Genomic DNA, 22,189 nt, shown 5'->3' with positions numbered 1-22,189 from the left:
TATTATAAAAATAATATACTTATATATATTTTTGTGATAACTAAATTATAATTTTTTCTAAGTTATTGTAAAAATTATATGATTTATAAGAAGTGTTGTGGAAGTTATTGGATACTTAATCATTCTTTTATAAATGTTACATATTATAAATTTTATATTATTTTTACTTAATTTACCTATTATAAAAGTGTTATAACTTGGCATAAGTCTTTCTTTATTTAGGTTTCACAGTAAATTCAAATATTAGGTAGTAAATGCTAATTTGTGTAAATACACAAGGCCTTCTTACACCTTATACAAGGGTATAATACCATTTGAGAGAATAGAGTTGGAAACAAGAATTAAAGATGACTCCTGAACTCTTTAATTTGGAACATCGAAAGTTTTAAAATGTGATTGAGAGGACATTTGTTGTTATAAAAAAAGATTTCACATATTAACAACGTCATGTCAATATAGCATAAAAAAATGTTGTATATTTGAAAACTTCATTCGTAGGTGAAATTGGAATGATCCATACTTTAAAGAGTACATGAAATAATCTTAATGATATAGATTCAGATGATGAAGAACTTGGTCAAATATTAACAGATGATAATAAAATTATATGTTTAATGTTAAAAGGGAATATTCAACAAATATAGAGTGTTAGAGCAATTAGAATTGCATATGATATTTATTTTATTGTAATTTTTTATCGTATTATCAATTACTTTCTTAGACTAACATTTTACATATGATAATTTAATTTTAATTTTTGTTGTTTAATATTTTTTATCGTATTGATAATTTTATATGGTAATTAATATTTTTGAAAATATAAATTATGTGATTGTCTAATTATAATTTATATTATCAAATATGAAAGGAGAATTATAATATACTTACACTTTGTTAGTAAATTACGAGTAGAGAATAATATTTTTTTGTAATTACAATCCTTAAAAGAAAAATGATACAACGGACAAGAAAAAAACAGAAAATAATAAGGAAAGGGTTGGGGCCAATTTTTAAAGGAGGAAATCAAATAATTTTTTTAAAAAGAGAAATCAAAGAATTTTTAGATCTTGGAACTTAACGTGAATATGAGCCAATTTAGGGAATATTCATCTCAAGTCCCTAAACATTTTAGAGTAGTACTCTTTAGTCCTAAAAAACAAAAGCCCAATAACCTGTGCAGCCCAACAGTATTGGTGAGGCCCAACTCAACAAGGATTTCAGCCCTTTGGGCTTTTGTAAATCTTGCTTTTCCTTTTAAACCCATTTAACTTTTTTTTTTGAAATAGAATGGTTGAGATTTTATTTAAATAGAAGCCCATAAAGACAGACTCAAGAAAACAAAATAAAAATTACAACCCAAAATAAATAAGAACAACCCAATGAATGGACTAAACATAAGGGAAATTAGTTTTGATAGAAGAAAAGAAAACTGACAAAGCATTAAAAGAAACATAAATAATCCCAACCACCCAAGTAGATTATTCAATTCCAAAGCATTTGAAAAGCAAAACCCTTCAGCAGTCTGTCCAAGTATTATCCCATCAATCCTATCAATTTGCTTCAATAATATACTGGAAGGTGTTCTTTCAAAAACCATTGCCCCTCTTTAGAATCTTGGCGCTCCTTCATCTAAAAAGACCCCAAAATTCCCCTTCCAACTATTTCCTTTCCCTCTTCCAGAACGGGGAACTGATATCAGATGTGGCTTGTACGATGTGATTATCACCGATCTACTTCAATAGCACCGAGTGTGTAGGTAGGAACATCGCCCACAAGATAAGTTGTTTCATTTTTTTTTAAGACCATCTGTAGCCAAAGCATGGGCAGTATTGTTTATATGCTTTTGTATATGGTGGAAAACAAAATTTTAGAAAATCACACATGACGCACGGATATTATGAATATATGCTCTAATTACTGATCGTTCCCCTCTATTTTCTTTCAAATTACGAATCAGGAACAAGCAATCTCCTTCGACTTCTACATTCAGAAAACCCATTTGAGCTCCTGTCAAAATCGGTTGGAAGTAAGCCAATGCATTTGCTGCAATTGGTGAAGGTATGTTGGCATGCAAAACAGTCTTTAAATAGAGAATATTACCTGTGTTGTTTCTAATAGTAATCCCAGAACATGATCTATTATCTTGCTTGCAAAATCCTGCATCAAAATTTATTTTGACAAAAGGGTTCTGAACTGTCTTCCACACACCACCAAGTACGATCTGCTTTGCAATTTTTCTTTTAACCCCTATAATTTCACCCAAATACTTCCAGATGAAATGCACTGTCTCCCTTGCAGTTGCACTTTGCCCTTCATGTAGCAATTCGTTGCGTGCAGTCCAGATTGCCTACAACCCACAACAAAATAACCGATAAAGGTACAGGGAACTATTTTCAAAAAAATTGTTTACCCATTCTGCCATTTGAGTCATATGCATTTGCGTACATTGTGTGAACCCTAATTGTTGCCAGATCTCCTTTGTGTGCAGACACTCTTGAAAAACATGTTCAACTGTTTCCACACCATTATGGGAGTGGGGATAGTTCGCAGAGTTCATCAACCTCCTGTAGTTTAGGTTTGAATAAGTAAGCACATAGTTGCTCATAATCCTCCATGTTGTAATTTTTATTTTGGAGGGTAGATCAATATTCCAAAGCCTTTTGTATAAGTTAGAGTAGGGGTAGAAATTTCCATCAGTAGAAGTTCCATAATGGTTATGTATCAACCATTTGTAAGCATTTCGGACCGTATATTCCCCTGTAGCTTCACCACTCCAAGCGCGAACATTCTTTTGTGGAACAAGGGGTAAGGGAATGGCTAGAATCTACCGAGCATAATCAATAAAAAAGGTAGAATTAATTAAATCCTCCTTCCAATTATTTATTTGCTGGTTTATTAAATCTGCCACTTTTTGAGTAGAATCGTCTTGTATAGGATTTTGAATTCGTTGATTTTGATTTCCAAGTATCCATGCATTGGCCCTCACCGAGACCTTAGTACCTGAACCAATTCTCCAGCACATTCCTGCCTCCAAAATGCCCTTGGTGGCTCATATGCTTCTCCAGGTATAGGAAGGTAGTTGTCCTAAACTTGATTCCATAAAGCTAGTATTTGGAAAATATTTTGGTCTTAGAGTACGTGCTAATAATGAATTTGGATAACGTCCACAATGCTTAGAAGTACCTATAATCTTTCCTCAACTTTTAAATAGGAAGACAATGCATTTCAACGCACTCGAACCCACGACCTCTTACATTGACAACAATGTTGATACCAATCAAGTTAAGACTTAATTAACGAAATTGTGAAAATTTAATTATCAAATTTTATTGGGTGAAGGTTAATGTTGATAATGATGCCTTGCTATGTTATTATTTTAATAATTTTATATTTAATTTTTCCATGGTGATGCAATTTTTAGTATATGATACATACTTTGCATGAACTCATGAAATTATTACAAATATAAGTTTTATTGCAGAATAATATATAGACTGTGAATCTTTTATCATGATAGGTGAGATTTTATTAATCGTTATTAAAATTGGAATGCACTTTTAAATTGACCAAATTGAATTTTTAAATCACTCGAATTAAAATTCAATAATTTTGTAACTATCCGATCAAATCTAGTAAAAAAATTGACTCTCTTTTAAACTGTACATTTTAAATAAAATCCCATTTTTTAACTAAAATTTACGTATTTTCCAAAAATTAATCATGTCGTTTTTAAATTTCAACCAAAAATTATTGCGACACTATTTCTAAAAGATGCACTGTAATAATATTCAAAGTGTAAAAAATATATATATTTGAGAAAGAAATAGATATATGTCTATATTAATAACAAAATTACTATTAACAAAATTACTTTTCTTGTCGCAAACTAAAACACTAATTTCATATTTATAATTTTAAAATTTTACTTCTTGAATGGTAATTAAGCATATGCAAATGAGTTTTTCAAAATATATGTATAAAATCCATTTAAAATAAAAACTTAACAAATAATAAATTTAAAATAAATAAATGAAACACATGTTTTATTTAAAATTACTAATAAATTGGATTTGATATTGAAAATTGGGTTCGAGAACTCAAGACTGAGATCAAGACTTAAAAACTAGTTGAACTAGACTTGATATGTGAAATCGAGTTAATGGTCTAACCGGTTATTGGACCGGTTTAGTCGGGCTGCCACTGTCCTAGACTGAACCAACAACAGTCGAATCGGCACGAGATGTCATGAGGGTGTCACACTTGCGATGGCACCACCAGACACGATGGTGTCGTCGGTGACGATGACGACGTTCCGGAGGTTAATTGGTGGTCCTTCAACAGTTGAGCAATGGAAGAATTACACTCTTATTGAGACTATACTGGATAATTTAATTTTAGATTAACTATTCCAAAAATAATATTATTTTAATAGTTTTAATATTAAATTTAATTTAATATTTATCTTGTAGATAAATATTCTATTAATTTAATAGATTTAATATTAAATTTAATCTAATATTTATCTTGATAAGTATTGTATTAATTTAATATTAAAGTGATTAAGTTTAATTATAATTAAACTTTCTAAACTCTCTATATAAAGAGAGTCATAAGTCATTATTTTTCACACACTTGAATTTAAGAGAAAGTAGTAGAGAGAAAATTCTCAGAAGAAATTATTTCAGAAAATTTCTTGAGATGTTTATCTTATTTACAACTTGGCTCAAAATTTTAGAGAAATTAAAAAATTTTGTGAAAACTTTTCTGATTCGAAGTGAGCCCACACTCGACATATGTGAGCTTGAGGATAGCAGAGAAGACTATTCGGTTGAAACGTTCATCCTAAACGAATCAAAAGGTACAGTTTTGATTAAGTGTTTATTACTTTAAATAACATAACCGAGTTCTTGGTTTTGAAAAATTTTTAAAACTCTAGTTTTTTCCCTTAAACTTATTTTAAACCCAATTTTCCGATAATTGGTATCAAATTCAGGTTGTGCTCTATCTATAAGTATAAATAAATAATCAAAATAGATTTCTCTTTTTCTTGAATGATTTAATTACATAAAAAGTGACATTCTTTAGGTTTTATACATGTTTTGAGTTATATATAAGAATGAATGTGATATTATATATTTGTTATATAATTGTTATTTTTTGCCAAGACTGTGGTTCTTAAGAAATAGAATGTGGAGTATAATATCCACGTAAGACTGCTTTTTTTAATCTATAGAATTCTTGTGAGCAATTTTTGAAATTTCAAGAGAAGCGATGAGCGAAGAAATTTAGAGTCACGTACATCCGGCATAAGGATAAAGTCCTACTGTTGATCTGGGTGCAGTCGAAAATGCTTTTCACAATGTTTTTGTCACAATGATGGGTCAATGGTTTGACTAGTTCATGGGAAAAACCCAAGTACCTCAACCACCATAGCAACGTGAGCCTAAAGTGGTATAGCCAGTACTTCCTGCACCTCCAGTACTAGCTGCAACCTAGTTTAAAGGAGACCTTGTGAGGGAGATTTGAAAACGGGGCTCTAAAGAGTGTCTAGGGGATAATGGTGATGAACTCACGATGGAAGAACAATGGCTATCTTGTGTATATAGAGTAATTGCAGAGCTAAAATGCACACCGATGGATAAGCTCTCATGCATTGTTTCTTTTCTGGAAGGGAATGCGTATCAACAGTGGGAAACACTGTTAAGTGTGACCCTTGAAGAGTAGACATATTGTGTAACAACCCGATTTTGGGTCTAGTCGGAACAGTGGTTTCGGGACTACAAATTCGATGTAGAAAAACTTGTTTTTATTATATTTTTATGATCTACAGTTTTATGGAATGATTTCGTGAAAATTTCGTTCAAAAATTTTGACGTTTTGGCACTCAATTTGGTCAACAGGACTAAATTGTAAAAAGTACAAAACTTGAGTTCTATAAGCTAGAGGTGTCTAATTACTATGAATTTTTAAATTGAAGGTCGTTAAATGGTAATTAGACCATTGGTTAAGTTGGTGGACAAAAATGAACTTGGAGTAAGAGAAATTTTAGTGTTTTAAGAAAAGGAAATTTTGGTCATTTGGTAATTAAATGAATTAAAAAGCCAAATAAAGCCAAAATTTGTCCATCTTCTTCCTCCCATAGTCAAAATTTAGAAAGGGAAGCCATAGCTAGGGTTTGGGCATTTCCAAGCTTGATTGTAAGTCCGTTCTTGTCATGTTTTTTTATGCTCTTTACAATTTTGAAGTCGTTGTAACTTGATCTACCTATTTCTAACACTAATATGTGGAAAATTAAAGTCTAGGGTTTGACCCATGTTAGACATGTGTGTATTTTGACCCATGTTAGACATGTGTGTATTTTGATGGCTAATGGTAGAAAATGCATGTTTGATGTTAGAAAAACAACTTTTGCTAAGTGATTTTTGGTAAAAATGTCAAAAAGGACCTATTTGTAAAAATTTGTAAAATGGGTGTTAAAAGTGTGAATAAAAGAAAAATGTGGGATGCTATAAGCAAGTATAAGGTTTGTCTAGGCATGGGTATTGAAGAAATTGAGTACATTTCATTTTACGAGCCTAGGGACTAAAATGTAAAAATGTCAAACTTTAGGGGCAATAATGTAATTTTTCTATTATGTGATTTTGGGCTGATTTTAATAGTATAAAGATTAAATAAGTTAAATATGATATTATAGATCAAGAAAAACAAGGTTCGGAATTAGAACGGGGCAAAAACAATTATTTGACTGTTAAGCCCTTTCCGCTATTTTTATGCCGAGGTAAGTTCGTATGTTAAAAATAAGCTTTAAAATAATTGTATTTCAATACTTTAATATTTCATGAACTGTATGTTTGATTATGTGAATGAGTTTAATTCTATGAATGAGCCTGACAACGATTCGACAAGCAAGAAATCCCGTTTGAACCTTAGGAATAGGTTAGGATACAAGTGACATGTCATTAGGGTTATGTGTTTATGTGATCTGGGTGATGATCTCGTACGTCCTACTGGTGGCTGGGTACTTCGGCATATGTTGTGAATACCTGACGGCTTGTGTGAGCAGCACCGAGTAGCTACATCGTGACTGATAGCTTGTGTGAGCAGGCCCGTGATTAGCTCGAGAGCGAGCATTTATGTGTTATGAGATATGAGGTAGCATTGGCTACGTATGTGGCACTCATGTGCATGATTGTCTGTGTATCCGATTAATATTCCAAGTGTTCAACGAGTATTTCAAAGAAGAGAAAGAGTTAAGTAAGTATTACGAATTGGTACAGGTATGTACATAAAGTTTATATGCATTGACTTCATGAAATTATGAGTTCATGATTTCCGAGAGATTAATTTTGTGAAACCTTATGATTATTGGTCTATACTTGTGATGTATGAAATTCATGGTAAATTCGATTGAAGATTATGTGATTGTTTTCCAGGCCAAATTGAATTATGTTATAGCATGTTATAGTCACACAAATTGTGATTTATCGAATATGAGAAAAAGGAAAGATTGGCATAATTTTCTATTAAGATGACTATGTAAATATGAGAAGATATGAGCTTTAAACAATTGAAAGATGTTAAAATATATACTTGAAATGTGAATACTCATAATTAATGTGAATGTTTATTTTAAGGTTTGAGGTGACTTGTTAATTGACATAATATGTTACAAAGGAGAGATTACGGTTGTTAGGCTAATACCAAGATATGTTAAATTATGATTATAAGTTGATAGAGTAAACATTGTGACAGAATAAAATTATAACTGTGAGATTCATAGCAATTTGTATTATCTTGTATTTAAATTGTCGAATTTGATAGAAGATTGGTAAGAGTTGCTTATTATTTTCGTACGGACTTACTAAGCTATATAGCTTACCCCTCCTTATTTTCCTTTATCTTATAGGGTTATTAAGCTATCTCGGGTTGGAGATCACTGGAGATTCTATCACACTAACAAGCTATCATTTTTGGTATAAATGAAGTCAAGCATTTTGAGTTTATGGCATGTATAGGGACTAAGTCAATTTGTTTTATGTAACACCCCTTACCTGTATCCGACGCTAGAACTGTAACACCCCTATCCCGTGTCCGTCGCCGGAATAGGTAAAAGGGCATTACCGGACTTGAAACTCATATCAGAACAGTAATTTTTTTTTTTTGAAATAAGGAGCATTCCTTTGGGTAAATACTAAAGACAGCTAGGAATACAATTTAAACTTCTATGAGTACACATTTAAAAGATGCCACTTTCGCATGGCTTATATACATTAACCAAAATATTCTTGACCTTTAGTGCATTCTTTACATGCAATAAAATAATTCAAAAGCGTAATTGATAACAAGCGGTGGATAATGATAGTGTGACTAATTCTTGACGATCCCGAGTCTGTAGCTTCCAAATGAGATCTATAAAGCAGAGGAAACAAAGTAAGCAGAGTAAGCATTACAATGCTTAGTAAGTTTTAAGCAGTGTCAACAGATAACAATCAAATTATAACATAGTTGTTCGTATTTTTATTTCACTCTTCCTTCGGGCATACCATCCCTCTACCGAATATGCACATCTCATCATATACAATAGACAGATAAACTTTCACATGAAAGTGAGCTCATGTGACATAGATATATTGTATAATTTCACATAACCTCTCACGCCGATCCGATGTCACATAGTCATAGGAATAGTCTCATAGATTGCTTACGTATGCATCACATAACATCTTATGATTTAGTTCAAATCAAGCTCACATATAAACTTGGAGTACATACCTGTTTATCCTTTCACATTGAGTAAATTTATAAGTAATTCTTATTGCGAAGTCTTATAGCTTTAAACTCTACTCGGATTATCGGCGGGACCTTTAGCTCAGATGAAATCTCCACACGAAGTCGTGGGTCTTAACCTGACATAGTCACCACATATGGTCATCGGTCTTTAATCCCGAGTTTACATCATAGAGTTTCATGCATATTTATTCACATGTTACAACATTCACATCGACTATCATATTTGTAATTCATTTACCTTATCAAATATCTAATAAAACACACCCTCCACCGTTTGTCATTTGGCCACAATATATATATATACACACATCTCATACATATCTCACATAGCCATTTGGCTTTACCACATATCCATCTCATACACATTTCGCATTAGCCATTCGGCTTTACCTCATATCTATCTCATACACATTTCACATTAGCCATTCGGCCTTACCACATATATACATGTTCACATTCATCACATTGGCCATTCGGCCTTATCTCATATATGCATGTTCACATTCATCACATTGGCCATTCAGCCTTATCACACATACGCATGTTCACATTCATCACATTGGCCATTCGGCCTTATCACACATATATATACAGGTTCACATTCATCACATTTGCCATTCGGCCTTATCTCATATATACACATTCACATTTATCACATAAAATCCTAAATCAAAATATAAATTTTCATGTATTCACATCACAATTATCCAAATATACTTCACATACCACATATACTTTCATGTATACACTTTGTCTTGGCTGAATCTACATCTATCATTTTCCGATGAGTAATTCAATTTCAAGCCATACTATCATTTCATATTCGAATACTTATAAACTTACAATTTCAAAAATTTTAATATCAAAGATCCATCTAACACTCATTTATCATTTTATAACATCACAATTTAGAATTCACGTATGAGTTTAATCAATAGCTTATGAGCAACTAAAACAAGTTTTATCCATGTTTACAACATGACCACAATTTCTCTACAAGCTGTTTTCCTGAGCAACAGTCATTAAATTATTTGTAACTAGGGCTACGAAATTCCAAATTATGTGCCGTTAATTTTCCCTGAAAATAGACTCGTATATCCTCTATCCACAAAATTTTCAGAATTTTTGGTTTGGCCAATCAATACCAGATTTTTCTTAAAGTTTCCCCTATTTTACTGCTTGACTACTCTGACTACTCTTCACTAAGAATTTAATTTCTCATTGTACAGAATTCAAAATATGTTTTCGTTTATTTTTTTTGAAACTAGACTCATTAAGGAGTCTAAGCATAAAATTTTATCTTATAATCATTTTTTTTACGATTTATAATGATTTTCCAAATACTGAACAGAGGATTTCGGAGCCATTCTGACTCTGTCTCACACAACTTTGAAAATCTCATTATCGGCAACCCCTTTACTTACACGATTTCTTTTATACGAAACTAGACGCGTCAAGATTTAATTACATAATTTATCCAGCTTTTAACTCAACTCCCACAATTTATGGTAATTTTTCCAAAACACGCTACTGCTGCTGTCCCTAGCAGATTTATACAATTTACTCTGTAAAGTTCTCATTCACATATTTAAAACATAATATCATATATGCCGTCATTTAGAAAAGTCATTGACCTTAACGTATATACACAATTCATATTCATCCCGTTTTAAAACTTAAGACTCACAAAGGAATCAAACTCAAATACTTAAGAACTTACCTTAAATGTCGTCGGACAACTACGAATTGACTATTCCATTTGTTTCGCTTTTCCCTTTTCCTAGTTAAGTTCCTTTCGCTCTTGAGCTAGGTAAAATAAATTGGTTTGTTTAATTACTTAACTAATTTATTTAGATTCAAACATTAATAATTTTTCTTAATAAGAAACATACGACAACTCATTAACAACCATTCATTCACATCTTTATTCTTGATTACAATCGGCCATTATAACATATACAAATGCATATTAACCACTTTGACCGATTGTCCATTAACCACTAATTCATATACATAAATTTTACAACTCAACTCACCCTTCTCCACATTATTTACCTTAATTCACATTTGGAAATCATAGAACACATACTAACGATTTAACGTTACAATTCAAATTTTCACACACCAATAAACACATTCAGCAAAACTTCATTTCAATTTACTTTACTAAATTATTTCTTGGCACCTTTATCTCATTTTCACAATCGGCAAAACCATGTTACCAATCTAATACATCAAAATTTACTTATCCAAGACTACATTCAGCATATATATATATTCACATAAACACAATAGCCGATCATTATTTATCATCTAATTCGACTTTCAATAACCTCAAATTATAAACAATATTCAATTCCTAATTAAGATATCAATTGACAACTTCACAAACAAAGATTAACAAGCTTAGTGCTCATCTAATAACCATTTATAATTTAAAACTTCAAAAGTTCAAAATCTAACATTTTACTCACATGGCGAATACATGCTTTGCCTCAACTAAGGAAATTTATACACTCACAACTCCATCAATTCATTAACATTACACTCATTCGGCCATTATACAAGCAAATTTAACATCTAAACAACACCTTCCAAAAGCTATCAAATTATCACAATTTAAGAAATTGCCGAATGCACATATGTTCAATAATTCATGAATTTAAACCATGGGTTAACTATACAATACACTTATCAATTTAATTTCATAAACAATTACATAAAAATCACATTAACATACCTTTGATTTATGAAATAACCATGGCCGAATGCCTTGGCTTCTTCTTCTCTTTTTTCTTTCACTAGTTACGGCAATGGGGAAAAGAAAGATGAACATACCTTGTTTCTATCACTCTTTCCTTCTTTTAATTATTCTTTCTTTCATAATATAAAGGCATTAACTATTATCATGCTAAAATAAAATGCATATAAGATCTATCAACCATCATTATGGCCGGCCACTAAATTAAAAGTGGTCTATTTGACATGCAAGTCCCTCATGTCAATAACTCATGCATTATTTGGCCACTTTAAATTTCACCTATCACATTTTCAAGTCTTATCACACGGGTCCTTTCTTATAAATTAACACCTAATTGATAAAATCAAGGCACGAAATATTCACACATACAAATTCCACATACAATAAGCACAGAATATAACATCTAATTATTTTTGTGACTCGGTTTTGGGGTTCCAAAACCACTTTTGACTAGGGTCAAATTAGGGGTGTCACAAGAACAGGATACGAGGCAATACCGAACTTAAACTCAAACAAACATTCAAAACCAAGACATGAATTTCCACTCAAATTTAAAAATTTTCAAAATTTTCATATCGTCTTTTAAACGAGTCTACGAGGCCCAAAATATACATTGGAGGTGGTTCGGGACCAAATCGAGAACTTTAGAAAGCTTTACAACACTTAGAAAATTTTTCATCAAAATAGGGTCACATGCCCGTGTGGCTTGGGTCACGCCCGTATGGGTAGGCCGTGTGATCACACACGCCCGTGTACCTAACCTGTGTATCTCTCTGTTTATGATGTCATCAACAAATTGAAGTCACACGGCCAAGTCACATGCCCATGTGTTTAGGCCGTGTGGGCGATTTAATTTTTATAATTTTTCATAAAATAGGTGCAGACTTCATATGCCCTCGGCACATGCCCATGTCCCTAGGCCGTGTCCTTCACACGGCTGAGACACGGCCTTGTCTCTGCCCGTGTAGCCAATTCGAAGCTAAAATTCAAATGCAGGGGACACATGGCTAGATCACACACCCATGGGTCAAGCCATGTTTCACACACGGCCTAGACACACGCCCATGTGTCTACTCGTGTGGACAAAAATAAGGCTATTTGTCAAGCCATTTTGCAACCCTTACTTGCACCAACCTACACAACAACAAGCAACACAAATCCAAGTATATACATACAACCAATTCAGCCACAACCAAGTCATCCACACATCAATTACATGATATTTCCTATCACATACAACATCTCATACTTATCACCTATTACATGCTATTTCCTATCACATACAACATCTCATACTTATCATCTTAAACCATGCAAAATTCACATTCATGGAAACATTATCATATGATTATATACTTAGCCAATATTAGCCAAATTTAATGGCCATTTACAAAATGAATTATCAACCATTACAATGCCAACACATTTGGCTAAACCAATTTGACACATAACAAAATGACTAAGTCCCTATACATGACTTACTCAAAATATTGAAACCAAGTATACCCAAAACAATTGTTTGATATTGTGAATCTAGTTCCTACGTTCCTCAATTCCTGAGCTAGCTTGGCGACACTATAAGGAATGGAAAGAAAAGAGGGAGTAAGCTTTAAACCTTAGTAAGTTTGCATGCAAATAATAATAAGTAACATAAATCATTCATTAATCATATAACTACTCCACATAAATTAACACAAATATCATCATGTATCTTAGACATAACTTACTCATTAGCATTCTTACTAAGAGTTCATCTCATACCAAAGTTCATACTCATGGGTTTTACATACATACCTGTACCAACTCGTAACATAGTCACATACTTTGTCATCTTTGGCATACTCTTTAGTTTACCCGTTGAACACTTGGAATACTATCAGATACATGGAAGGTCTTGCTAATAAGTGCCACATATGTAGCCAATGCTACCTCATATCTCATAACATATGGGTTCACACATGAGCTAATCACGGGCCTGCTCACACAAGCTATCAATCAAGACATAACTACACGGGCTGCTTACACAAGCTATCAGGTATCCGCAACACATGCCAGGCTACCCAGCCACCGGTAGGACTTACATGCCGGGCTACCCAGCCTAGTGACATGTCACTTGTATCCTAAACTATTCCTAAGGTTCAACCGGGATTTTCTCATCGTCGAAACTTTGTTGAATATTTCCATAGAAACAATCGTACAATTTATGCAATATTAAGCATTAAATACATAATATAACATTGCGTTATTTACACACAAACTTACCTTAGTACAAAATGGTAGGAAATGGACCTAATCATCAATAACCTTGTTCTTCCCCCGATCAAGGTTCGAACTTTGTTTTTCTTGATCTATAATAGAAAATTTAACTTATTTAATATCCACATTACTCAAATTAGTCCAATCATCACATTATGGCAAAATTACTTTTTTGCCCCTAAAGATTGACATTTTTACAAATTAGTCCCTAGGCTCATAAAAATGAAATGCACTCAATTTATTTTTTACCCAAGCCTATTCGAACCATAAACATAATCATATCAGCCCACACTTTTCATCAAATCAGGTTTTTACTACCCATTTTATAACTTTTGACAAATACGTCCTTTTTAGGTATTTTCATGAAAAATCACTTAGTAAAAGTTGTTAATCACACCTTAAACATATAATATCTTCCTTCAAATACATGCATGTCACAGATGGGTAAATTTTTAAACGTGAACCATGCTTCAAAATAATGGTAGAAATAGGTAAATCAGGTTATGAGGACTTTAAAAATGTAAAGAACATTAAATTCGGGGCTAGAATGCACTTACTATCAAGCTTGAAAGTTGAAGAAACCCTAGATATGGAGAGCTTGAAAATTTAGGCCAAGGGTTGGAGAAGATGGAAAAATTTTGGCTTTATTTTCCCTTTTTATTCTTTTATTTACCAAATGATCAAAATACCCTTTTTGCCAAACTTTAAAATTTTATCTCACCATGTCCATTTTTGCCCACTAACTTAAAAAATGGTCTAATTACCAACTAATGACCTCTAATTTAAAATCTCATAGCAATTGGACACCTTTAACATGTAGAACTCAACTTTTGCATTTTTTACGATTTAGTTCTTTTGACTAAATTGAGTGCCCAAACGTCATAATTTTTTAATGAAATTTTCACAAAATCATTCCCTGAAATGTAGACCATAAAAATATAATAAAAACAAATTTTACTACGTCAGATTCGTGGTCTCAAAACCACTGTTCCGATTAGACCCAAAATCGGGCTGTTACATTTTATGTGTAATTATTAATTTGGCCATATGTGTTGACTTATAATTTTTAATGCTTCATCTTATATATAGCCATGAATGATGGCTTATGCTGACTATAAGTTTATTCATATGTTAATTCCCTTTTGTGAATGTGAAATTAGCATGCTTTTAATGGGCTAAGTACGATGTTTTAAGCATGATAAATGAGGGTATAAGAATGACATGTTATTGTCTTGGTTGTGGTTTTTTGGTTGCGTGTACATGTTAGGACTTGTGCCATGTGATGTGGTGTAGATGAGTGCAAGTGAGGGTGGCAAAATTGCTTAGTAAATAGCCTTGTTTTTGTCCACACGGGTAGACGCACGTGCGTGTGTCTAGGCCGTGTGTGACACAAGGACAGCCCTATGGGCGTGTGAATCGGCCATGTGTCCCTTGCACCTTAATTTTTACAGAACAAAATGCCCAGTCGGGTGTGTACCTTGGACGTGTAATTTGAATTTGTTCATGGGTGACAAACAGAGAGTTACGGGTTAGGGACACGGGAGTATGTGACCACACGACCTTCCCATATTGGCGTGTTCCATATCCATACAGGCATGTGACCCTTATCTAGTGAAAAATTTTCTAAGTGTTGTGAAATTTTCTAAAGTTCTCGATTTTGTCCCGAACCACTTCCAAAGCACATTATGGGCCTCGTAGGCTCGTAATAGGGACATTATGATTGTATATGAATGGTTTTTATTTGGACAAAAATTTATGACTTGGAAATGTATGTTTGCTTGTGTTTAAGTCCGGTAATGCCTCGTACCCTATTTCGACGTCTAATACAGGTAAAAGGTGTTACATTTAGTGGTATCAGAGCTACGGTTTAGTTGATTCTCGGACTAACATAGTGTATGTGAGTCTAGCTATACATGCCATATTACTACTTGTGATAGTGTGATATCTCCCGACTCTGATTAAATTGTTTTATTGAGACAGAGATGATTCCCAACCAAGCTATTTTCAAAAATGCTGAAAGTGATACTAAGATATTTGAAAATGTGTTTGTGGTGAGTCGAAACTTGGAAAAGTATAAATGAGAGTTCATGATATGTATGTGATGATGGACAAAATGAAATAACAATAAGTTGAGAAATATGGGTAAAATGTCATTGTTCCGGTTGAACATTGTATTTCGATGGATTATGGTGATTTTATGAAACAGGTAAAATGTTATAAATGTTATGAAATGGATTTAGCCCGGACTGGTAATCCAGAGTAAGCTCTACGGAACATATGTTACAAAAAAGGATTTAGCTCAGACGAGTAATCCCATTGATTTTATTATAGAAAGGATTTAGCTCAGACAGGTAATCCCGATATAATACCTCTCGAGTACATGTTATGATTAGGGTTTAGCTTGGATTGGTAATCCTAACAGAACTCTTTTGAGTATACGTTATAAAAAGGATTTAACCTGGACTGGTAATCCTGTTAAATGATATGTGGCTAGAAAGTGTGCTCTATAAATATGTGCCAAAAGGTCACTTTCAAATATGAATTGACCGATTGTTAACATGTGAACCTTGAGTATACTTTTCGAATATCCATCAAAATTACAATAGTTTAATAGGAATTATTCTTTAAATATGGAAAATTGAAACGAAATGAAAGTTTATATCGTGATAAACTCATCCATGTTTGTTTGACATTCATATGACGTTATGTGCCTAACTTGTTTGGTTAAGTGAATGCGATAAGTAACTTTACTCAAAAATTTATGAAATGTATATATATGTGTATTTGTTTAAATAAGATAATCGAAAAGTTCATGTAGCATAAATATGCATGTTAATTTTCCAAGTGAATTATATAACTGTTATGATATTATGGTGATGATGAATGTTAAGTCACATGTGTGTATATATGAGAGTCGAGTTAGAGGCTTTACGACCTCACCCCCTATAATGAAATTTTATGAGATTTATGTTGAATGAGCTCACAAGTGAGGGACTAAAGAGTTTAGTAGCGAAATAATTAATAACATGGTCAGAGTTGAGAATAGTTTGGCAAGTGAATACAGTTTTAGAAAGATGCTAGGTTAATCTAAAGATCATTCAGAATTTTCAATTTCATGGTTAAAGAAAAAGTTAATCTCGACTAATCGACTCATTTAGATATGATGTCTAAAGTATGTATTTGTTAGAATTTCTTTTGGATTGATTTTCGTTAGCGAATGGAATAATACGGGATTAGTGATGACAACATTAGTCAAAGAAATGATGTTTGAATCGTAAAGAAGTCTGAGTGTAACAATTGTAATTGAATACATTGTGATGATCTCTCCTGGGTATTTTATATATTCATTTATCCTCAGATATTTATGTGATTACTCATTTTCTGATGAAATTCTTATCATATGAGAATGCAAGTTGATTATAATGTTAGTTGAAAGCACTGTTGGTCTGGTTGGTTGATGATCAACATATCTTATCTCTCTCTTTGGGGTTCTATTCTATTATGTTTGGAATAAAAGTTGATGGTGAAAATTTATGTGAGGCTATTCTTCTGTTTCTACTGGATGTTGTTTTGTTTTATATATATATATTTGGAAAATATATTATCTCTGTTACAATTGATTCTAGAGCACGTAAGCATTGTTTTTCTTCTAGTTTTCTTTGAGAAATCATTAAGATCTTTATTATTTTCTTATGAGTTATGTTTTCGGACTTCCAGTATGGTAACGCATTTTGGATTTCTTTATCTCGGTTTATCATCCTTATTTCGTAAATTATCAATCATGGCTTATCTTTAAAGTGTGTTCTTTGGCTTGTGATAACTATGTCTGTTATGGGTGTATTTCTGGTCTGATCATTGGAACGTGGTGATTCTGGTATCATGATTCTTTAATTATTGTGAAAGGAATTGACATCGACAAAGGTATAGATAGTTGAAGTTCAAGCTTAAATTGTGTGATGGTTTTCTTTTCTCAGGTAAGTTTGATTAAGGTCAATGAGCTCAATCAGGATATTTTGTTTCCTTGAGCTAATGCAGTTGTAAAGATCTTTGATTAACATGTTAAGGGAATTATAAAAGATCGTATGTTTAAGTTGTTTAACAGCATGAAGAAAAGAGTATTGTGATATGTTATCATTTGATAGTTGAGATTGACTCAGTTGTTTTTATCTGAGTGAGCTTGTAACACCCCAAACCCGGCCTAGACGTTATGGCCAAATCTGACGTGCCACATTGGAGTTAAAAATTCGTGTTTCGTTTTAGTGTTTTAAAAACCCTATGTTTCGTCGAGTTAACAAAGTGTATGGAAGCTAGGCACCAGGTAGGTTATTACCGTTTCCAATGTTCCCGATCATAATCTCATCGATTCTAACTAACTAGTGAGCGTTCGCTTGCTCACAAGTCCTCGAAATGCCCAAATTTCGGCATTTCGGCTTTTCGGCATTTATCGCTTTAAGCTATGAAAGGGTTCGTTTACACACCTGATTTGTGATATTCCTCGACGAGATTTCCTACACGATTTCTCCTATAATCATTTGTTAAATATGTCAGCTCGCAATAATTGAACCAAATCAAGAACTATCCAATATTAACACTTACACATTCGGCCACCCTCCAAAATGGCCTTAGGCACCTTACCTTTGTCGCGATTGATGATTGGGCCTAGCTACTCCGGTGATCCAAGCTACTCCAAATCGACACTACACCTTCTGCTCCTTCAATAAATAAACCAAAAATATTAAAGAAGAACCCATAAAGTCTATGCCCATATTCGGCCATCTCCCTAAATTAGAGAGGTTTCGGCTTTTCTTAAACTCCCTAATATTGAATTGATTAAAGCTACGAGCACTTACCAAGGTTCACTTACCCAAACGGTTTCAATCCGTATTAACTCGATTCAACGCAATGCATGACTCTAAAACACTAGCAGAACCCGTACCACAAGGATCCTACGAATCGGCCACCAAGTCACCCAAGGGTGCTATGCTTTTGGCTTTTGGGTCACTGAAGAAAAAGTGGTTATGAACCAAAAAGGGTGTTGACACAAGAGTTGAAAGGCTTTTTTTTTTAAAATAACAAGAATTGGCTAAAAAGAAAAAGAACAAGTGTATACCTTTATAAAGCAATCGACTTCCTTTGACTCCTTCGGGATTTGGCTTGTTGATATTCGGTTAGCAATGAAAAGAATGATCGGTTCAGCTTTTACTATAAATGAAAGAGAGGAAGAATAAGAGGTAGAGAGTTTGTGGAAGAAATAACGGAAGAGAAAAGAGAGGGATTAGCTTAAGAACAATCGGCAAGAGGAGAAAGAAAAGAGAAGAAGGCTACATACCAAAAAAAAGAAATCGGCACACTAAGACCCTAATGCCGAAATTACTAACCTAATACCCCTCCGCCGAAAATCCCCTCTCAAATCTCCCTTATTCGACCAACTCTATCTCCATATCACATCCCTAAAATCTCTCCCCTTATCCCTCATTAATTTATGCATTCGACTTGATCCAACTCTCCTCTTTACAGAATCCACTTAAGTTCCAACACTTACCCTTCCTGCACATAAAAATAAATCCTCTTATTTGCCAACACAGGGAATCGAACCCAGGTCTTCCCTTATGCTCCACACGCCACCTTTTTAGGAGTTTAGTGGCGTCACCCTTGCCACTTTACCAAAGCTCTTTGTGTGATACATTTTACCCACAACTTAATATAAGGGCACCTAGCCAGAACCCCTAACTCTTAAGTCCAAAATTTAAAAATTCTACCGGGTTTTGGCCAACTCATGGGCCTTCCATAAGCCCATTAACATACCCAAATTATGAATTCTATAATCACATACCAAATTTTAGAAATTTACTTAAAATATCAAGAATCGCGAAAACCCAAAAATCAGGATGTTACAACTCTACCCTCCTTAAAGAAATTTCGGCCTCGAAATTTACCTGATCCAAACAGTTGAGGGTCTCACGACGCATTGCCTCTTTGGTCTCCCGGTAGCTTCTTCCTTGCCATGGTTCCTCCAAAATACCTTCACCAACGGATGACCTCCTTCTCAACACCTTGACATCACGATCAAGTATTTGCACAGTTCCTCTTCAAAGGTCAAATCATTGTACCTCAATTTCCGCGAATCGCACGATATGAGTTGGGTCGAACGATATCGCCTTAGCATGGACACATGGAAGACATCGTGAATGCGATCCGATTCGGAGGTAACTCTAGTGATAAGCCACCGCCCTATCCGCTTGATGATTCGGTAAGGCCCAATAAACCGTGGGCTCAACTTACCCTTCTTACCAAATCTCAAAATCTTCTTCCAAGGCGAAACTTTCAAAAAGACCATGTCCCCTACCGCATATTCAATATCCTTACGCTTCAGATCGACATAAGACTTTTGTCGATCCCGCCTCTTTAACCGCTTCGATCACCTTAATCTTGTCTTGATGATTTGCTACCAACTCTGGTCCAAGTATTTGCCTTTCCCCCAATTCAGCCCAACAAGTAGGCGAACGACACCTTCGCCAATATAGTGCCTCATATGGAGCCATCTGAATACTTGCTTGGTAACTGTTGTTATACGCGAACTCCGCCAATGGCAAATGGTCCTCCCAGCTGCCTCTAAATTCAATAACACAACCCCTCAACATATCCTCTAAAATCTGAATAACCCTCTCTAACTGCCCATCCGACTGAGGGTGAAAAGCCGTACTGAAATCAAATCGCGTTCCCAATGCCTCATGCAACTTCTGCCAAATCCGAGATGTAAACCTTGGGTCTCGGTCTGAAATTATCGATACTGGCACACCATGCAACCGTATTATTTCCGCCACATACAATTTGGCAAACTTCAAGTGAGTAATCGGTTCGAGACGGTATGAAATGAGCGATTTCGTGAGTCTATCCACAATCACCCAAAGCTGAATCCTTCTTAGAAGGTGTCAACGGCAACCCACTCACAAAGTCCATAGTTACCCTTTCCCACTTCCAAAGTGGTATCTTTACCTTTGTAACAATCCAGAAGGTAGTTGATGCTCGGCCTTTACTTGTTGACATGTCAAACATCTTCCTACAAATTCGGTCACCTCTCGTTTTAATCAAGCCACCAAGTACATCTCTCGCAAGTCTCGATATAACTTATTTCCTCCTGGATGCATAGCATAAGGTCCGTTATGTGCCTCTTTCAAAATCATCAATCTCAAATCGGAGTTCTTCGGCATACAAATTCTCTCTCGAAAACAAAGAACTCCTTCACTATTTAACCCAAAGTCAGGATTCTCCCCCTTCTCAACTTGCTGAAACCGAGAAACCAACGACTCGTCCTCCAACTGTTGCTTCTTAATCTGTTCTACCCAAGTCGGTCTTACCGTAACTCGCCAATAAACTTCCGTCGTCATACAAACTTAGGCGAGCAAACATCGCCTTTAATTTCGCTTACGACCCTTCGACTTAGCGCATCAGCCACGACATTCGCCTTACGGATGATACTCGATCGAGCAGTCATAGTCCTTTAACAACTCTATCCACCTTCACGCCTAAGATTCACTCCTTTTGAGTCGACAAGTACTTAAGACTTTTGTGATCCGTATAGATGATGCATTTCTCTCCATACGGTAATGCCTCCATATCTTAAGTGCAAAGATTACCGCCAATTCCAAGTCATAAGTAGGGTAGTTCACCTCATGCGGCTTAAGCGTCGTGAAGCATAGCGACCACTTTACCCTCTTGCATCAACACGCACCCAAACCTACATGTGACGCATCACGTACACAGTGAAATCCTTACCGGACTGGTGAATCAAAGCTGGCGTTTTCGTCAAGACCTTCTTCAACCTCTCAAAAGCTTCTTGCTGCTTATTTGTCCAAACAAAAGGTGCTCCCTTCCTTATAAGTTTAGATTAGCGGTCTCGCCAACACGAAAATCCTTCCACGAATCTCCGATAATAACCGCCAACCCAGAAAACTTGAATCTCCGTTCTCGACTTGGTGGCTTCCATTCCAAAATTGCCTCAATCTTCGAGGTCCACCTTGATCCCTCGGCAGACACAACATGCCCCAAGAAGGTAACCGTTCACCAAAACTCGCACTTACTAAACTTTGCATAAAGTTGCTTCTCCCTTAACACTTGCAGCACTACCCGAAGATGCTTATCATGCTTCTCCTCCGTTTCTGAATACACCAAAATATCATCAATGAAAACGACTACGAACCGATCCAAGTATGGTTGAAATACCCGATTCATCAAATCCATGAATGCCGCGGTGCATTAGTCAACCCAAATGGCATTACGAAACTTCGTAATGACCGTATCGAGTCCTAAATGCCGTCTTATAAATATCCCCCTCTTTAACTCTTAATTGATGATATCCCGACCGAAGATCGATCTTAGAAA

General features: G+C 34.4%; 1 long non-coding RNA gene across 4 annotated transcripts; it reads left to right on the top strand.

Moving 5' to 3' along the window:
* The first annotated feature begins 1,415 nt into the window (after positions 1–1,415).
* LOC108454794 (uncharacterized) lies at positions 1,416–8,196 on the top strand. Of its 4 annotated transcripts, XR_008269668.1 has the most exons (6): positions 1,426–1,756; positions 1,958–2,058; positions 2,274–2,377; positions 2,489–2,849; positions 2,935–3,075; positions 7,907–8,196. It is a non-coding gene; the product is annotated as an uncharacterized LOC108454794 (long non-coding RNA). The 4 variants fall into 4 exon arrangements; XR_001866772.2 differs by lacking the exon at positions 7,907–8,196 and having other exon boundaries at positions 1,436–1,756; positions 2,935–3,353; XR_008269669.1 differs by lacking the exons at positions 2,935–3,075; positions 7,907–8,196 and having other exon boundaries at positions 1,416–1,756; positions 2,472–2,864.
* The last annotated feature ends 13,993 nt before the right edge of the window (positions 8,197–22,189 follow it).

This window comes from Gossypium arboreum, chromosome 8 (genome assembly GCF_025698485.1).
Source record: "Gossypium arboreum isolate Shixiya-1 chromosome 8, ASM2569848v2, whole genome shotgun sequence".
NCBI classification, from domain to species: domain Eukaryota; kingdom Viridiplantae; phylum Streptophyta; class Magnoliopsida; order Malvales; family Malvaceae; genus Gossypium; species Gossypium arboreum.
This window is presented reverse-complemented; position numbering and strand designations above follow the sequence as displayed.